The sequence below is a fragment of the Schistocerca nitens genome, unplaced genomic scaffold (genome assembly GCF_023898315.1).
Source record: "Schistocerca nitens isolate TAMUIC-IGC-003100 unplaced genomic scaffold, iqSchNite1.1 HiC_scaffold_118, whole genome shotgun sequence".
Lineage (NCBI taxonomy): Eukaryota > Metazoa > Arthropoda > Insecta > Orthoptera > Acrididae > Schistocerca > Schistocerca nitens.
In genome coordinates this window covers 134,749-149,674 of record NW_026045660.1, presented here as the reverse complement: position 1 = coordinate 149,674, position 14,926 = coordinate 134,749, and the positions used below count along the sequence as shown (strand labels likewise).

Genomic DNA, 14,926 nt, shown 5'->3' with positions numbered 1-14,926 from the left:
GCGCGGATACGCCGTCCGAATGCGGCTGGATGTTCTCCCCTAGCCTACCTCGAAATGCGCCTGCCAGGTACGATCACCTTCGGCCGCTGCCGACAGGCGGGAAGCCGACACAGCGCGGCGTCGGGGCGCTTCCTTGTGCGGTGGTGGTGTAATGATCAGCATAGTTGCCTTCCAAGCAGTTGATCCGGGTTCGATTCCCGGCCACCGCAACAGGCTTTTTAATTTCGCGTATGAGTACTTTCGCCACGTGCCCTTAAATTAATGTTTTTTTTCCCCCTTCTTACTCGCTGCAGACCAGCCTATAGTGTGTCTCGACTTGTCTCGACTTTGCTCAGCTGACGCGAGAGCTGACGCTCTCAAATCGGCCTATATCAAAACGACAAGCACGAGAAACGACTGAGAGAGGTAAGGAGAGGCGAGGCGATGGGCACACAGCACTCCCCCTTCCTTTCACGGTGGCGTGTCCATGACCGAATCGGGTTGTAGCTCCAAAAACAAAGGAGAAAGAAAAAACAGGAAGTAAAACTGCCAACGGTACCCTGTGTCCCCATGCGCTCACCCGCCCAAGTACTGACAAGGGCCAAAGTTGTTACAAATCGGCAATCGGACATTTTCTTTCATCTTGTCTTTATCGGTTGAGAACCAGTGTATTCAACATATTATGGCCATTGCCGAGTGAATGCTGTAGCGCTTCCCGACAAGTCGGGTTCGGATCCTCTGTCAACTTCCACGCAGGGTGATGATCTTTTGGTCATCACACTCGCCTGCTGAAATCGGCGCTGCCTTTTCGTAGTAGTAAAAGACTAGTGGCCCGTGGGGGGATCGAACCCACGACCTTCGCGTTATTAGCACGACGCTCTAACCAACTGAGCTAACGGGCCTCGGCAGATGCAGTTGCTCAGCCCTGCGCTGGAAACGTATGGCATGAAGCCGTACACCATTTCTATGGTCGTCGGACGTCTGCTTCCCTCGTCTATATTCTGCTGACGGTCACGAAACAGTAGCTATATTGCGAGCAGGACGGGAAACGGCAGCTCGGTCAGCTCAAACTTGTCACAGTTCGTGTGGAAAAAATTCCGTTCCGGTACCGGGAATCGAACCCGGGCCTCCTGGGTGAAAGCCAGGTATCCTAGCTACTAGACCACACCGGATGTGGGGGTGTCTTCGCCGGTTCGGACGGTCGCTTGTCGCATTTCGTGTCGTGTCCCGCGTCGGCGCCCTTCTCTCTTTGCGAGCGTCTTTGCGCTTACTCACTGGCAAGGCGCGCACCTCAAACGTCTCAGAGCAATGCTTTTGGCTTCATGCTGTGCTGGGAGAAGAGGGAAAGGGAAGCTGTAAGTAGCAGTAACAGGGAGTAAACATTTTCCCGCTGAAGCGTTGAAACCGTTGTGGATAACAAACAAGAAATAAGTTGGTGCCCTAGCAACAGCATCACCATCAGTCACAGAAAATTAAATGCCCCGGGTGAGGATCGAACTCACGACCTTAAGATTATGAGACTTACGCGCTGCCTACTGCGCTACCGAGGCACGGGCGAACCGTTTTTCCTGGAAACTGGGTAAGTACCATACCCAATGTTAGACGTAAAGACACTGTACTTCCTGGATAACGTGTTCTGTTGCTAGACGTGCATTGCCGGCCCAGTTGATTGCGGTGTTGCTGCAGCTTTTGCAAACGATAGGCAGCACTCCTTGTCGTTAACGTTCAGTGCCTCGGAGGCACCTGGACATAGCAAACTGTGAGGCCAGGCCGACGCTAGTCTGTAGAACATGATGCGAGCGTCCTAGTGGGGACCCGCGAGTGCTGCGTTCTCGGTTCTTCTCAAGGGAATCCAGCTATACATTCTTGTGGATCGTGCATCTCAAGAGCGCAAGCAGCACGGCAGCATTATCGCGGGAACAGCAAAACGATGCATCGGCCGGGAATCGAACCCGGGCCGCCCGCGTGGCAGGCGAGCATTCTACCACTGAACCACCGATGCTCGGGCCAGTAGTAACTTCACGCTGCTTGCCGAGCAGATGTCTCAAGGGAAAGTGGGACTGCCGTCAAGCGCCGTAGCATTCTGTCGAGAAGATGCTGCAGGCGCTGAATCCTGCACTGCACTGCTTAAATATGCCGCCAGAACGCGGTCCTCTGCGTACTCTTGCGTCGCCGGTGCCGGCACCGACTCTTGCCAAAGGATGCGAAATGTGCGCGGATACGCCGTCCGAATGCGGCTGGATGTTCTCCCCTAGCCTACCTCGAAATGCGCCTGCCAGGTACGATCACCTTCGGCCGCTGCCGACAGGCGGGAAGCCGACACAGCGCGGCGTCGGGGCGCTTCCTTGTGCGGTGGTGGTGTAATGGTCAGCATAGTTGCCTTCCAAGCAGTTGATCCGGGTTCGATTCCCGGCCACCGCAACAGGCTTTTTAATTTCGCGTATGAGTACTTTCGCCACGTGCCCTTAAATTAATGTTTTTTTTCCCCCTTCTTACTCGCTGCAGACCAGCCTATAGTGTGTCTCGACTTGTCTCGACTTTGCTCAGCTGACGCGAGAGCTGACGCTCTCAAATCGGCCTATATCAAAACGACAAGCACGAGAAACGACTGAGAGAGGTAAGGAGAGGCGAGGCGATGGGCACACAGCACTCCCCCTTCCTTTCACGGTGGCGTGTCCATGACCGAATCGGGTTGTAGCTCCAAAAACAAAGGAGAAAGAAAAAACAGGAAGTAAAACTGCCAACGGTACCCTGTGTCCCCATGCGCTCACCCGCCCAAGTACTGACAAGGGCCAAAGTTGTTACAAATCGGCAATCGGACATTTTCTTTCATCTTGTCTTTATCGGTTGAGAACCAGTGTATTCAACATATTATGGCCATTGCCGAGTGAATGCTGTAGCGCTTCCCGACAAGTCGGGTTCGGATCCTCTGTCAACTTCCACGCAGGGTGATGATCTTTTGGTCATCACACTCGCCTGCTGAAATCGGCGCTGCCTTTTCGTAGTAGTAAAAGACTAGTGGCCCGTGGGGGGATCGAACCCACGACCTTCGCGTTATTAGCACGACGCTCTAACCAACTGAGCTAACGGGCCTCGGCAGATGCAGTTGCTCAGCCCTGCGCTGGAAACGTATGGCATGAAGCCGTACACCATTTCTATGGTCGTCGGACGTCTGCTTCCCTCGTCTATATTCTGCTGACGGTCACGAAACAGTAGCTATATTGCGAGCAGGACGGGAAACGGCAGCTCGGTCAGCTCAAACTTGTCACAGTTCGTGTGGAAAAAATTCCGTTCCGGTACCGGGAATCGAACCCGGGCCTCCTGGGTGAAAGCCAGGTATCCTAGCTACTAGACCACACCGGATGTGGGGGTGTCTTCGCCGGTTCGGACGGTCGCTTGTCGCATTTCGTGTCGTGTCCCGCGTCGGCGCCCTTCTCTCTTTGCGAGCGTCTTTGCGCTTACTCACTGGCAAGGCGCGCACCTCAAACGTCTCAGAGCAATGCTTTTGGCTTCATGCTGTGCTGGGAGAAGAGGGAAAGGGAAGCTGTAAGTAGCAGTAACAGGGAGTAAACATTTTCCCGCTGAAGCGTTGAAACCGTTGTGGATAACAAACAAGAAATAAGTTGGTGCCCTAGCAACAGCATCACCATCAGTCACAGAAAATTAAATGCCCCGGGTGAGGATCGAACTCACGACCTTAAGATTATGAGACTTACGCGCTGCCTACTGCGCTACCGAGGCACGGGCGAACCGTTTTTCCTGGAAACTGGGTAAGTACCATACCCAATGTTAGACGTAAAGACACTGTACTTCCTGGATAACGTGTTCTGTTGCTAGACGTGCATTGCCGGCCCAGTTGATTGCGGTGTTGCTGCAGCTTTTGCAAACGATAGGCAGCACTCCTTGTCGTTAACGTTCAGTGCCTCGGAGGCACCTGGACATAGCAAATTGTGAGGCCAGGCCGACGCTAGTCTGTAGAACATGATGCGAGCGTCCTAGTGGGGACCCGCGAGTGCTGCGTTCTCGGTTCTTCTCAAGGGAATCCAGCTATACATTCTTGTGGATCGTGCATCTCAAGAGCGCAAGCAGCACGGCAGCATTATCGCGGGAACAGCAAAACGATGCATCGGCCGGGAATCGAACCCGGGCCGCCCGCGTGGCAGGCGAGCATTCTACCACTGAACCACCGATGCTCGGGCCAGTAGTAACTTCACGCTGCTTGCCGAGCAGATGTCTCAAGGGAAAGTGGGACTGCCGTCAAGCGCCGTAGCATTCTGTCGAGAAGATGCTGCAGGCGCTGAATCCTGCACTGCACTGCTTAAATATGCCGCCAGAACGCGGTCCTCTGCGTACTCTTGCGTCGCCGGTGCCGGCACCGACTCTTGCCAAAGGATGCGAAATGTGCGCGGATACGCCGTCCGAATGCGGCTGGATGTTCTCCCCTAGCCTACCTCGAAATGCGCCTGCCAGGTACGATCACCTTCGGCCGCTGCCGACAGGCGGGAAGCCGACACAGCGCGGCGTCGGGGCGCTTCCTTGTGCGGTGGTGGTGTAATGGTCAGCATAGTTGCCTTCCAAGCAGTTGATCCGGGTTCGATTCCCGGCCACCGCAACAGGCTTTTTAATTTCGCGTATGAGTACTTTCGCCACGTGCCCTTAAATTAATGTTTTTTTTCCCCCTTCTTACTCGCTGCAGACCAGCCTATAGTGTGTCTCGACTTGTCTCGACTTTGCTCAGCTGACGCGAGAGCTGACGCTCTCAAATCGGCCTATATCAAAACGACAAGCACGAGAAACGACTGAGAGAGGTAAGGAGAGGCGAGGCGATGGGCACACAGCACTCCCCCTTCCTTTCACGGTGGCGTGTCCATGACCGAATCGGGTTGTAGCTCCAAAAACAAAGGAGAAAGAAAAAACAGGAAGTAAAACTGCCAACGGTACCCTGTGTCCCCATGCGCTCACCCGCCCAAGTACTGACAAGGGCCAAAGTTGTTACAAATCGGCAATCGGACATTTTCTTTCATCTTGTCTTTATCGGTTGAGAACCAGTGTATTCAACATATTATGGCCATTGCCGAGTGAATGCTGTAGCGCTTCCCGACAAGTCGGGTTCGGATCCTCTGTCAACTTCCACGCAGGGTGATGATCTTTTGGTCATCACACTCGCCTGCTGAAATCGGCGCTGCCTTTTCGTAGTAGTAAAAGACTAGTGGCCCGTGGGGGGATCGAACCCACGACCTTCGCGTTATTAGCACGACGCTCTAACCAACTGAGCTAACGGGCCTCGGCAGATGCAGTTGCTCAGCCCTGCGCTGGAAACGTATGGCATGAAGCCGTACACCATTTCTATGGTCGTCGGACGTCTGCTTCCCTCGTCTATATTCTGCTGACGGTCACGAAACAGTAGCTATATTGCGAGCAGGACGGGAAACGGCAGCTCGGTCAGCTCAAACTTGTCACAGTTCGTGTGGAAAAAATTCCGTTCCGGTACCGGGAATCGAACCCGGGCCTCCTGGGTGAAAGCCAGGTATCCTAGCTACTAGACCACACCGGATGTGGGGGTGTCTTCGCCGGTTCGGACGGTCGCTTGTCGCATTTCGTGTCGTGTCCCGCGTCGGCGCCCTTCTCTCTTTGCGAGCGTCTTTGCGCTTACTCACTGGCAAGGCGCGCACCTCAAACGTCTCAGAGCAATGCTTTTGGCTTCATGCTGTGCTGGGAGAAGAGGGAAAGGGAAGCTGTAAGTAGCAGTAACAGGGAGTAAACATTTTCCCGCTGAAGCGTTGAAACCGTTGTGGATAACAAACAAGAAATAAGTTGGTGCCCTAGCAACAGCATCACCATCAGTCACAGAAAATTAAATGCCCCGGGTGAGGATCGAACTCACGACCTTAAGATTATGAGACTTACGCGCTGCCTACTGCGCTACCGAGGCACGGGCGAACCGTTTTTCCTGGAAACTGGGTAAGTACCATACCCAATGTTAGACGTAAAGACACTGTACTTCCTGGATAACGTGTTCTGTTGCTAGACGTGCATTGCCGGCCCAGTTGATTGCGGTGTTGCTGCAGCTTTTGCAAACGATAGGCAGCACTCCTTGTCGTTAACGTTCAGTGCCTCGGAGGCACCTGGACATAGCAAACTGTGAGGCCAGGCCGACGCTAGTCTGTAGAACATGATGCGAGCGTCCTAGTGGGGACCCGCGAGTGCTGCGTTCTCGGTTCTTCTCAAGGGAATCCAGCTATACATTCTTGTGGATCGTGCATCTCAAGAGCGCAAGCAGCACGGCAGCATTATCGCGGGAACAGCAAAACGATGCATCGGCCGGGAATCGAACCCGGGCCGCCCGCGTGGCAGGCGAGCATTCTACCACTGAACCACCGATGCTCGGGCCAGTAGTAACTTCACGCTGCTTGCCGAGCAGATGTCTCAAGGGAAAGTGGGACTGCCGTCAAGCGCCGTAGCATTCTGTCGAGAAGATGCTGCAGGCGCTGAATCCTGCACTGCACTGCTTAAATATGCCGCCAGAACGCGGTCCTCTGCGTACTCTTGCGTCGCCGGTGCCGGCACCGACTCTTGCCAAAGGATGCGAAATGTGCGCGGATACGCCGTCCGAATGCGGCTGGATGTTCTCCCCTAGCCTACCTCGAAATGCGCCTGCCAGGTACGATCACCTTCGGCCGCTGCCGACAGGCGGGAAGCCGACACAGCGCGGCGTCGGGGCGCTTCCTTGTGCGGTGGTGGTGTAATGGTCAGCATAGTTGCCTTCCAAGCAGTTGATCCGGGTTCGATTCCCGGCCACCGCAACAGGCTTTTTAATTTCGCGTATGAGTACTTTCGCCACGTGCCCTTAAATTAATGTTTTTTTTCCCCCTTCTTACTCGCTGCAGACCAGCCTATAGTGTGTCTCGACTTGTCTCGACTTTGCTCAGCTGACGCGAGAGCTGACGCTCTCAAATCGGCCTATATCAAAACGACAAGCACGAGAAACGACTGAGAGAGGTAAGGAGAGGCGAGGCGATGGGCACACAGCACTCCCCCTTCCTTTCACGGTGGCGTGTCCATGACCGAATCGGGTTGTAGCTCCAAAAACAAAGGAGAAAGAAAAAACAGGAAGTAAAACTGCCAACGGTACCCTGTGTCCCCATGCGCTCACCCGCCCAAGTACTGACAAGGGCCAAAGTTGTTACAAATCGGCAATCGGACATTTTCTTTCATCTTGTCTTTATCGGTTGAGAACCAGTGTATTCAACATATTATGGCCATTGCCGAGTGAATGCTGTAGCGCTTCCCGACAAGTCGGGTTCGGATCCTCTGTCAACTTCCACGCAGGGTGATGATCTTTTGGTCATCACACTCGCCTGCTGAAATCGGCGCTGCCTTTTCGTAGTAGTAAAAGACTAGTGGCCCGTGGGGGGATCGAACCCACGACCTTCGCGTTATTAGCACGACGCTCTAACCAACTGAGCTAACGGGCCTCGGCAGATGCAGTTGCTCAGCCCTGCGCTGGAAACGTATGGCATGAAGCCGTACACCATTTCTATGGTCGTCGGACGTCTGCTTCCCTCGTCTATATTCTGCTGACGGTCACGAAACAGTAGCTATATTGCGAGCAGGACGGGAAACGGCAGCTCGGTCAGCTCAAACTTGTCACAGTTCGTGTGGAAAAAATTCCGTTCCGGTACCGGGAATCGAACCCGGGCCTCCTGGGTGAAAGCCAGGTATCCTAGCTACTAGACCACACCGGATGTGGGGGTGTCTTCGCCGGTTCGGACGGTCGCTTGTCGCATTTCGTGTCGTGTCCCGCGTCGGCGCCCTTCTCTCTTTGCGAGCGTCTTTGCGCTTACTCACTGGCAAGGCGCGCACCTCAAACGTCTCAGAGCAATGCTTTTGGCTTCATGCTGTGCTGGGAGAAGAGGGAAAGGGAAGCTGTAAGTAGCAGTAACAGGGAGTAAACATTTTCCCGCTGAAGCGTTGAAACCGTTGTGGATAACAAACAAGAAATAAGTTGGTGCCCTAGCAACAGCATCACCATCAGTCACACAAAATTAAATGCCCCGGGTGAGGATCGAACTCACGACCTTAAGATTATGAGACTTACGCGCTGCCTACTGCGCTACCGAGGCACGGGCGAACCGTTTTTCCTGGAAACTGGGTAAGTACCATACCCAATGTTAGACGTAAAGACACTGTACTTCCTGGATAACGTGTTCTGTTGCTAGACGTGCATTGCCGGCCCAGTTGATTGCGGTGTTGCTGCAGCTTTTGCAAACGATAGGCAGCACTCCTTGTCGTTAACGTTCAGTGCCTCGGAGGCACCTGGACATAGCAAATTGTGAGGCCAGGCCGACGCTAGTCTGTAGAACATGATGCGAGCGTCCTAGTGGGGACCCGCGAGTGCTGCGTTCTCGGTTCTTCTCAAGGGAATCCAGCTATACATTCTTGTGGATCGTGCATCTCAAGAGCGCAAGCAGCACGGCAGCATTATCGCGGGAACAGCAAAACGATGCATCGGCCGGGAATCGAACCCGGGCCGCCCGCGTGGCAGGCGAGCATTCTACCACTGAACCACCGATGCTCGGGCCAGTAGTAACTTCACGCTGCTTGCCGAGCAGATGTCTCAAGGGAAAGTGGGACTGCCGTCAAGCGCCGTAGCATTCTGTCGAGAAGATGCTGCAGGCGCTGAATCCTGCACTGCACTGCTTAAATATGCCGCCAGAACGCGGTCCTCTGCGTACTCTTGCGTCGCCGGTGCCGGCACCGACTCTTGCCAAAGGATGCGAAATGTGCGCGGATACGCCGTCCGAATGCGGCTGGATGTTCTCCCCTAGCCTACCTCGAAATGCGCCTGCCAGGTACGATCACCTTCGGCCGCTGCCGACAGGCGGGAAGCCGACACAGCGCGGCGTCGGGGCGCTTCCTTGTGCGGTGGTGGTGTAATGATCAGCATAGTTGCCTTCCAAGCAGTTGATCCGGGTTCGATTCCCGGCCACCGCAACAGGCTTTTTAATTTCGCGTATGAGTACTTTCGCCACGTGCCCTTAAATTAATGTTTTTTTTCCCCCTTCTTACTCGCTGCAGACCAGCCTATAGTGTGTCTCGACTTGTCTCGACTTTGCTCAGCTGACGCGAGAGCTGACGCTCTCAAATCGGCCTATATCAAAACGACAAGCACGAGAAACGACTGAGAGAGGTAAGGAGAGGCGAGGCGATGGGCACACAGCACTCCCCCTTCCTTTCACGGTGGCGTGTCCATGACCGAATCGGGTTGTAGCTCCAAAAACAAAGGAGAAAGAAAAAACAGGAAGTAAAACTGCCAACGGTACCCTGTGTCCCCATGCGCTCACCCGCCCAAGTACTGACAAGGGCCAAAGTTGTTACAAATCGGCAATCGGACATTTTCTTTCATCTTGTCTTTATCGGTTGAGAACCAGTGTATTCAACATATTATGGCCATTGCCGAGTGAATGCTGTAGCGCTTCCCGACAAGTCGGGTTCGGATCCTCTGTCAACTTCCACGCAGGGTGATGATCTTTTGGTCATCACACTCGCCTGCTGAAATCGGCGCTGCCTTTTCGTAGTAGTAAAAGACTAGTGGCCCGTGGGGGGATCGAACCCACGACCTTCGCGTTATTAGCACGACGCTCTAACCAACTGAGCTAACGGGCCTCGGCAGATGCAGTTGCTCAGCCCTGCGCTGGAAACGTATGGCATGAAGCCGTACACCATTTCTATGGTCGTCGGACGTCTGCTTCCCTCGTCTATATTCTGCTGACGGTCACGAAACAGTAGCTATATTGCGAGCAGGACGGGAAACGGCAGCTCGGTCAGCTCAAACTTGTCACAGTTCGTGTGGAAAAAATTCCGTTCCGGTACCGGGAATCGAACCCGGGCCTCCTGGGTGAAAGCCAGGTATCCTAGCTACTAGACCACACCGGATGTGGGGGTGTCTTCGCCGGTTCGGACGGTCGCTTGTCGCATTTCGTGTCGTGTCCCGCGTCGGCGCCCTTCTCTCTTTGCGAGCGTCTTTGCGCTTACTCACTGGCAAGGCGCGCACCTCAAACGTCTCAGAGCAATGCTTTTGGCTTCATGCTGTGCTGGGAGAAGAGGGAAAGGGAAGCTGTAAGTAGCAGTAACAGGGAGTAAACATTTTCCCGCTGAAGCGTTGAAACCGTTGTGGATAACAAACAAGAAATAAGTTGGTGCCCTAGCAACAGCATCACCATCAGTCACAGAAAATTAAATGCCCCGGGTGAGGATCGAACTCACGACCTTAAGATTATGAGACTTACGCGCTGCCTACTGCGCTACCGAGGCACGGGCGAACCGTTTTTCCTGGAAACTGGGTAAGTACCATACCCAATGTTAGACGTAAAGACACTGTACTTCCTGGATAACGTGTTCTGTTGCTAGACGTGCATTGCCGGCCCAGTTGATTGCGGTGTTGCTGCAGCTTTTGCAAACGATAGGCAGCACTCCTTGTCGTTAACGTTCAGTGCCTCGGAGGCACCTGGACATAGCAAACTGTGAGGCCAGGCCGACGCTAGTCTGTAGAACATGATGCGAGCGTCCTAGTGGGGACCCGCGAGTGCTGCGTTCTCGGTTCTTCTCAAGGGAATCCAGCTATACATTCTTGTGGATCGTGCATCTCAAGAGCGCAAGCAGCACGGCAGCATTATCGCGGGAACAGCAAAACGATGCATCGGCCGGGAATCGAACCCGGGCCGCCCGCGTGGCAGGCGAGCATTCTACCACTGAACCACCGATGCTCGGGCCAGTAGTAACTTCACGCTGCTTGCCGAGCAGATGTCTCAAGGGAAAGTGGGACTGCCGTCAAGCGCCGTAGCATTCTGTCGAGAAGATGCTGCAGGCGCTGAATCCTGCACTGCACTGCTTAAATATGCCGCCAGAACGCGGTCCTCTGCGTACTCTTGCGTCGCCGGTGCCGGCACCGACTCTTGCCAAAGGATGCGAAATGTGCGCGGATACGCCGTCCGAATGCGGCTGGATGTTCTCCCCTAGCCTACCTCGAAATGCGCCTGCCAGGTACGATCACCTTCGGCCGCTGCCGACAGGCGGGAAGCCGACACAGCGCGGCGTCGGGGCGCTTCCTTGTGCGGTGGTGGTGTAATGGTCAGCATAGTTGCCTTCCAAGCAGTTGATCCGGGTTCGATTCCCGGCCACCGCAACAGGCTTTTTAATTTCGCGTATGAGTACTTTCGCCACGTGCCCTTAAATTAATGTTTTTTTTCCCCCTTCTTACTCGCTGCAGACCAGCCTATAGTGTGTCTCGACTTGTCTCGACTTTGCTCAGCTGACGCGAGAGCTGACGCTCTCAAATCGGCCTATATCAAAACGACAAGCACGAGAAACGACTGAGAGAGGTAAGGAGAGGCGAGGCGATGGGCACACAGCACTCCCCCTTCCTTTCACGGTGGCGTGTCCATGACCGAATCGGGTTGTAGCTCCAAAAACAAAGGAGAAAGAAAAAACAGGAAGTAAAACTGCCAACGGTACCCTGTGTCCCCATGCGCTCACCCGCCCAAGTACTGACAAGGGCCAAAGTTGTTACAAATCGGCAATCGGACATTTTCTTTCATCTTGTCTTTATCGGTTGAGAACCAGTGTATTCAACATATTATGGCCATTGCCGAGTGAATGCTGTAGCGCTTCCCGACAAGTCGGGTTCGGATCCTCTGTCAACTTCCACGCAGGGTGATGATCTTTTGGTCATCACACTCGCCTGCTGAAATCGGCGCTGCCTTTTCGTAGTAGTAAAAGACTAGTGGCCCGTGGGGGGATCGAACCCACGACCTTCGCGTTATTAGCACGACGCTCTAACCAACTGAGCTAACGGGCCTCGGCAGATGCAGTTGCTCAGCCCTGCGCTGGAAACGTATGGCATGAAGCCGTACACCATTTCTATGGTCGTCGGACGTCTGCTTCCCTCGTCTATATTCTGCTGACGGTCACGAAACAGTAGCTATATTGCGAGCAGGACGGGAAACGGCAGCTCGGTCAGCTCAAACTTGTCACAGTTCGTGTGGAAAAAATTCCGTTCCGGTACCGGGAATCGAACCCGGGCCTCCTGGGTGAAAGCCAGGTATCCTAGCTACTAGACCACACCGGATGTGGGGGTGTCTTCGCCGGTTCGGACGGTCGCTTGTCGCATTTCGTGTCGTGTCCCGCGTCGGCGCCCTTCTCTCTTTGCGAGCGTCTTTGCGCTTACTCACTGGCAAGGCGCGCACCTCAAACGTCTCAGAGCAATGCTTTTGGCTTCATGCTGTGCTGGGAGAAGAGGGAAAGGGAAGCTGTAAGTAGCAGTAACAGGGAGTAAACATTTTCCCGCTGAAGCGTTGAAACCGTTGTGGATAACAAACAAGAAATAAGTTGGTGCCCTAGCAACAGCATCACCATCAGTCACAGAAAATTAAATGCCCCGGGTGAGGATCGAACTCACGACCTTAAGATTATGAGACTTACGCGCTGCCTACTGCGCTACCGAGGCACGGGCGAACCGTTTTTCCTGGAAACTGGGTAAGTACCATACCCAATGTTAGACGTAAAGACACTGTACTTCCTGGATAACGTGTTCTGTTGCTAGACGTGCATTGCCGGCCCAGTTGATTGCGGTGTTGCTGCAGCTTTTGCAAACGATAGGCAGCACTCCTTGTCGTTAACGTTCAGTGCCTCGGAGGCACCTGGACATAGCAAACTGTGAGGCCAGGCCGACGCTAGTCTGTAGAACATGATGCGAGCGTCCTAGTGGGGACCCGCGAGTGCTGCGTTCTCGGTTCTTCTCAAGGGAATCCAGCTATACATTCTTGTGGATCGTGCATCTCAAGAGCGCAAGCAGCACGGCAGCATTATCGCGGGAACAGCAAAACGATGCATCGGCCGGGAATCGAACCCGGGCCGCCCGCGTGGCAGGCGAGCATTCTACCACTGAACCACCGATGCTCGGGCCAGTAGTAACTTCACGCTGCTTGCCGAGCAGATGTCTCAAGGGAAAGTGGGACTGCCGTCAAGCGCCGTAGCATTCTGTCGAGAAGATGCTGCAGGCGCTGAATCCTGCACTGCACTGCTTAAATATGCCGCCAGAACGCGGTCCTCTGCGTACTCTTGCGTCGCCGGTGCCGGCACCGACTCTTGCCAAAGGATGCGAAATGTGCGCGGATACGCCGTCCGAATGCGGCTGGATGTTCTCCCCTAGCCTACCTCGAAATGCGCCTGCCAGGTACGATCACCTTCGGCCGCTGCCGACAGGCGGGAAGCCGACACAGCGCGGCGTCGGGGCGCTTCCTTGTGCGGTGGTGGTGTAATGGTCAGCATAGTTGCCTTCCAAGCAGTTGATCCGGGTTCGATTCCCGGCCACCGCAACAGGCTTTTTAATTTCGCGTATGAGTACTTTCGCCACGTGCCCTTAAATTAATGTTTTTTTTCCCCCTTCTTACTCGCTGCAGACCAGCCTATAGTGTGTCTCGACTTGTCTCGACTTTGCTCAGCTGACGCGAGAGCTGACGCTCTCAAATCGGCCTATATCAAAACGACAAGCACGAGAAACGACTGAGAGAGGTAAGGAGAGGCGAGGCGATGGGCACACAGCACTCCCCCTTCCTTTCACGGTGGCGTGTCCATGACCGAATCGGGTTGTAGCTCCAAAAACAAAGGAGAAAGAAAAAACAGGAAGTAAAACTGCCAACGGTACCCTGTGTCCCCATGCGCTCACCCGCCCAAGTACTGACAAGGGCCAAAGTTGTTACAAATCGGCAATCGGACATTTTCTTTCATCTTGTCTTTATCGGTTGAGAACCAGTGTATTCAACATATTATGGCCATTGCCGAGTGAATGCTGTAGCGCTTCCCGACAAGTCGGGTTCGGATCCTCTGTCAACTTCCACGCAGGGTGATGATCTTTTGGTCATCACACTCGCCTGCTGAAATCGGCGCTGCCTTTTCGTAGTAGTAAAAGACTAGTGGCCCGTGGGGGGATCGAACCCACGACCTTCGCGTTATTAGCACGACGCTCTAACCAACTGAGCTAACGGGCCTCGGCAGATGCAGTTGCTCAGCCCTGCGCTGGAAACGTATGGCATGAAGCCGTACACCATTTCTATGGTCGTCGGACGTCTGCTTCCCTCGTCTATATTCTGCTGACGGTCACGAAACAGTAGCTATATTGCGAGCAGGACGGGAAACGGCAGCTCGGTCAGCTCAAACTTGTCACAGTTCGTGTGGAAAAAATTCCGTTCCGGTACCGGGAATCGAACCCGGGCCTCCTGGGTGAAAGCCAGGTATCCTAGCTACTAGACCACACCGGATGTGGGGGTGTCTTCGCCGGTTCGGACGGTCGCTTGTCGCATTTCGTGTCGTGTCCCGCGTCGGCGCCCTTCTCTCTTTGCGAGCGTCTTTGCGCTTACTCACTGGCAAGGCGCGCACCTCAAACGTCTCAGAGCAATGCTTTTGGCTTCATGCTGTGCTGGGAGAAGAGGGAAAGGGAAGCTGTAAGTAGCAGTAACAGGGAGTAAACATTTTCCCGCTGAAGCGTTGAAACCGTTGTGGATAACAAACAAGAAATAAGTTGGTGCCCTAGCAACAGCATCACCATCAGTCACAGAAAATTAAATGCCCCGGGTGAGGATCGAACTCACGACCTTAAGATTATGAGACTTACGCGCTGCCTACTGCGCTACCGAGGCACGGGCGAACCGTTTTTCCTGGAAACTGGGTAAGTACCATACCCAATGTTAGACGTAAAGACACTGTACTTCCTGGATAACGTGTTCTGTTGCTAGACGTGCATTGCCGGCCCAGTTGATTGCGGTGTTGCTGCAGCTTTTGCAAACGATAGGCAGCACTCCTTGTCGTTAACGTTCAGTGCCTCGGAGGCACCTGGACATAGCAAACTGTGAGGCCAGGCCGACGCTAGTCTGTAGAACATGATGCGAGC

General features: G+C 54.1%; 34 non-coding genes across 34 annotated transcripts; 7 read left to right on the top strand and 27 right to left on the bottom strand.

Moving 5' to 3' along the window:
* Positions 1-137: 137 nt before the first annotated feature.
* Trnag-ucc (transfer RNA glycine (anticodon UCC)) lies at positions 138-209 on the top strand. Its single transcript has one exon. It is a non-coding gene; the product is annotated as a tRNA-Gly (tRNA).
* Positions 210-807: 598 nt separating this feature from the next.
* Trnai-aau (transfer RNA isoleucine (anticodon AAU)) lies at positions 808-881 on the bottom strand. Its single transcript has one exon. It is a non-coding gene; the product is annotated as a tRNA-Ile (tRNA).
* A 198-nt stretch (positions 882-1,079) lies between these two features.
* Trnae-uuc (transfer RNA glutamic acid (anticodon UUC)) lies at positions 1,080-1,151 on the bottom strand. The gene has a single exon. It is a non-coding gene; the product is annotated as a tRNA-Glu (tRNA).
* A 305-nt stretch (positions 1,152-1,456) lies between these two features.
* Trnam-cau (transfer RNA methionine (anticodon CAU)) lies at positions 1,457-1,529 on the bottom strand. Its single transcript has one exon. It is a non-coding gene; the product is annotated as a tRNA-Met (tRNA).
* A 381-nt stretch (positions 1,530-1,910) lies between these two features.
* Trnag-gcc (transfer RNA glycine (anticodon GCC)) lies at positions 1,911-1,981 on the bottom strand. The gene has a single exon. It is a non-coding gene; the product is annotated as a tRNA-Gly (tRNA).
* A 347-nt stretch (positions 1,982-2,328) lies between these two features.
* Positions 2,329-2,400, top strand: Trnag-ucc (transfer RNA glycine (anticodon UCC)). Its single transcript has one exon. It is a non-coding gene; the product is annotated as a tRNA-Gly (tRNA).
* A 598-nt stretch (positions 2,401-2,998) lies between these two features.
* On the bottom strand, positions 2,999-3,072 carry Trnai-aau (transfer RNA isoleucine (anticodon AAU)). The gene has a single exon. It is a non-coding gene; the product is annotated as a tRNA-Ile (tRNA).
* A 198-nt stretch (positions 3,073-3,270) lies between these two features.
* Trnae-uuc (transfer RNA glutamic acid (anticodon UUC)) lies at positions 3,271-3,342 on the bottom strand. Its single transcript has one exon. It is a non-coding gene; the product is annotated as a tRNA-Glu (tRNA).
* Positions 3,343-3,647: 305 nt separating this feature from the next.
* On the bottom strand, positions 3,648-3,720 carry Trnam-cau (transfer RNA methionine (anticodon CAU)). The gene has a single exon. It is a non-coding gene; the product is annotated as a tRNA-Met (tRNA).
* A 381-nt stretch (positions 3,721-4,101) lies between these two features.
* Trnag-gcc (transfer RNA glycine (anticodon GCC)) lies at positions 4,102-4,172 on the bottom strand. Its single transcript has one exon. It is a non-coding gene; the product is annotated as a tRNA-Gly (tRNA).
* Positions 4,173-4,519: 347 nt separating this feature from the next.
* Positions 4,520-4,591, top strand: Trnag-ucc (transfer RNA glycine (anticodon UCC)). The gene has a single exon. It is a non-coding gene; the product is annotated as a tRNA-Gly (tRNA).
* A 598-nt stretch (positions 4,592-5,189) lies between these two features.
* Positions 5,190-5,263, bottom strand: Trnai-aau (transfer RNA isoleucine (anticodon AAU)). The gene has a single exon. It is a non-coding gene; the product is annotated as a tRNA-Ile (tRNA).
* A 198-nt stretch (positions 5,264-5,461) lies between these two features.
* Trnae-uuc (transfer RNA glutamic acid (anticodon UUC)) lies at positions 5,462-5,533 on the bottom strand. The gene has a single exon. It is a non-coding gene; the product is annotated as a tRNA-Glu (tRNA).
* Positions 5,534-5,838: 305 nt separating this feature from the next.
* Positions 5,839-5,911, bottom strand: Trnam-cau (transfer RNA methionine (anticodon CAU)). Its single transcript has one exon. It is a non-coding gene; the product is annotated as a tRNA-Met (tRNA).
* A 381-nt stretch (positions 5,912-6,292) lies between these two features.
* Positions 6,293-6,363, bottom strand: Trnag-gcc (transfer RNA glycine (anticodon GCC)). The gene has a single exon. It is a non-coding gene; the product is annotated as a tRNA-Gly (tRNA).
* A 347-nt stretch (positions 6,364-6,710) lies between these two features.
* On the top strand, positions 6,711-6,782 carry Trnag-ucc (transfer RNA glycine (anticodon UCC)). The gene has a single exon. It is a non-coding gene; the product is annotated as a tRNA-Gly (tRNA).
* A 598-nt stretch (positions 6,783-7,380) lies between these two features.
* On the bottom strand, positions 7,381-7,454 carry Trnai-aau (transfer RNA isoleucine (anticodon AAU)). The gene has a single exon. It is a non-coding gene; the product is annotated as a tRNA-Ile (tRNA).
* A 198-nt stretch (positions 7,455-7,652) lies between these two features.
* Trnae-uuc (transfer RNA glutamic acid (anticodon UUC)) lies at positions 7,653-7,724 on the bottom strand. Its single transcript has one exon. It is a non-coding gene; the product is annotated as a tRNA-Glu (tRNA).
* A 305-nt stretch (positions 7,725-8,029) lies between these two features.
* On the bottom strand, positions 8,030-8,102 carry Trnam-cau (transfer RNA methionine (anticodon CAU)). Its single transcript has one exon. It is a non-coding gene; the product is annotated as a tRNA-Met (tRNA).
* A 381-nt stretch (positions 8,103-8,483) lies between these two features.
* Positions 8,484-8,554, bottom strand: Trnag-gcc (transfer RNA glycine (anticodon GCC)). The gene has a single exon. It is a non-coding gene; the product is annotated as a tRNA-Gly (tRNA).
* Positions 8,555-8,901: 347 nt separating this feature from the next.
* Positions 8,902-8,973, top strand: Trnag-ucc (transfer RNA glycine (anticodon UCC)). Its single transcript has one exon. It is a non-coding gene; the product is annotated as a tRNA-Gly (tRNA).
* Positions 8,974-9,571: 598 nt separating this feature from the next.
* Trnai-aau (transfer RNA isoleucine (anticodon AAU)) lies at positions 9,572-9,645 on the bottom strand. The gene has a single exon. It is a non-coding gene; the product is annotated as a tRNA-Ile (tRNA).
* A 198-nt stretch (positions 9,646-9,843) lies between these two features.
* On the bottom strand, positions 9,844-9,915 carry Trnae-uuc (transfer RNA glutamic acid (anticodon UUC)). The gene has a single exon. It is a non-coding gene; the product is annotated as a tRNA-Glu (tRNA).
* Positions 9,916-10,220: 305 nt separating this feature from the next.
* On the bottom strand, positions 10,221-10,293 carry Trnam-cau (transfer RNA methionine (anticodon CAU)). Its single transcript has one exon. It is a non-coding gene; the product is annotated as a tRNA-Met (tRNA).
* A 381-nt stretch (positions 10,294-10,674) lies between these two features.
* Positions 10,675-10,745, bottom strand: Trnag-gcc (transfer RNA glycine (anticodon GCC)). Its single transcript has one exon. It is a non-coding gene; the product is annotated as a tRNA-Gly (tRNA).
* A 347-nt stretch (positions 10,746-11,092) lies between these two features.
* Positions 11,093-11,164, top strand: Trnag-ucc (transfer RNA glycine (anticodon UCC)). The gene has a single exon. It is a non-coding gene; the product is annotated as a tRNA-Gly (tRNA).
* A 598-nt stretch (positions 11,165-11,762) lies between these two features.
* Trnai-aau (transfer RNA isoleucine (anticodon AAU)) lies at positions 11,763-11,836 on the bottom strand. The gene has a single exon. It is a non-coding gene; the product is annotated as a tRNA-Ile (tRNA).
* Positions 11,837-12,034: 198 nt separating this feature from the next.
* On the bottom strand, positions 12,035-12,106 carry Trnae-uuc (transfer RNA glutamic acid (anticodon UUC)). The gene has a single exon. It is a non-coding gene; the product is annotated as a tRNA-Glu (tRNA).
* Positions 12,107-12,411: 305 nt separating this feature from the next.
* Trnam-cau (transfer RNA methionine (anticodon CAU)) lies at positions 12,412-12,484 on the bottom strand. The gene has a single exon. It is a non-coding gene; the product is annotated as a tRNA-Met (tRNA).
* A 381-nt stretch (positions 12,485-12,865) lies between these two features.
* On the bottom strand, positions 12,866-12,936 carry Trnag-gcc (transfer RNA glycine (anticodon GCC)). The gene has a single exon. It is a non-coding gene; the product is annotated as a tRNA-Gly (tRNA).
* A 347-nt stretch (positions 12,937-13,283) lies between these two features.
* Trnag-ucc (transfer RNA glycine (anticodon UCC)) lies at positions 13,284-13,355 on the top strand. Its single transcript has one exon. It is a non-coding gene; the product is annotated as a tRNA-Gly (tRNA).
* A 598-nt stretch (positions 13,356-13,953) lies between these two features.
* Trnai-aau (transfer RNA isoleucine (anticodon AAU)) lies at positions 13,954-14,027 on the bottom strand. Its single transcript has one exon. It is a non-coding gene; the product is annotated as a tRNA-Ile (tRNA).
* Positions 14,028-14,225: 198 nt separating this feature from the next.
* Positions 14,226-14,297, bottom strand: Trnae-uuc (transfer RNA glutamic acid (anticodon UUC)). The gene has a single exon. It is a non-coding gene; the product is annotated as a tRNA-Glu (tRNA).
* A 305-nt stretch (positions 14,298-14,602) lies between these two features.
* Trnam-cau (transfer RNA methionine (anticodon CAU)) lies at positions 14,603-14,675 on the bottom strand. The gene has a single exon. It is a non-coding gene; the product is annotated as a tRNA-Met (tRNA).
* Between the last annotated feature and the right edge of the window lie 251 nt (positions 14,676-14,926).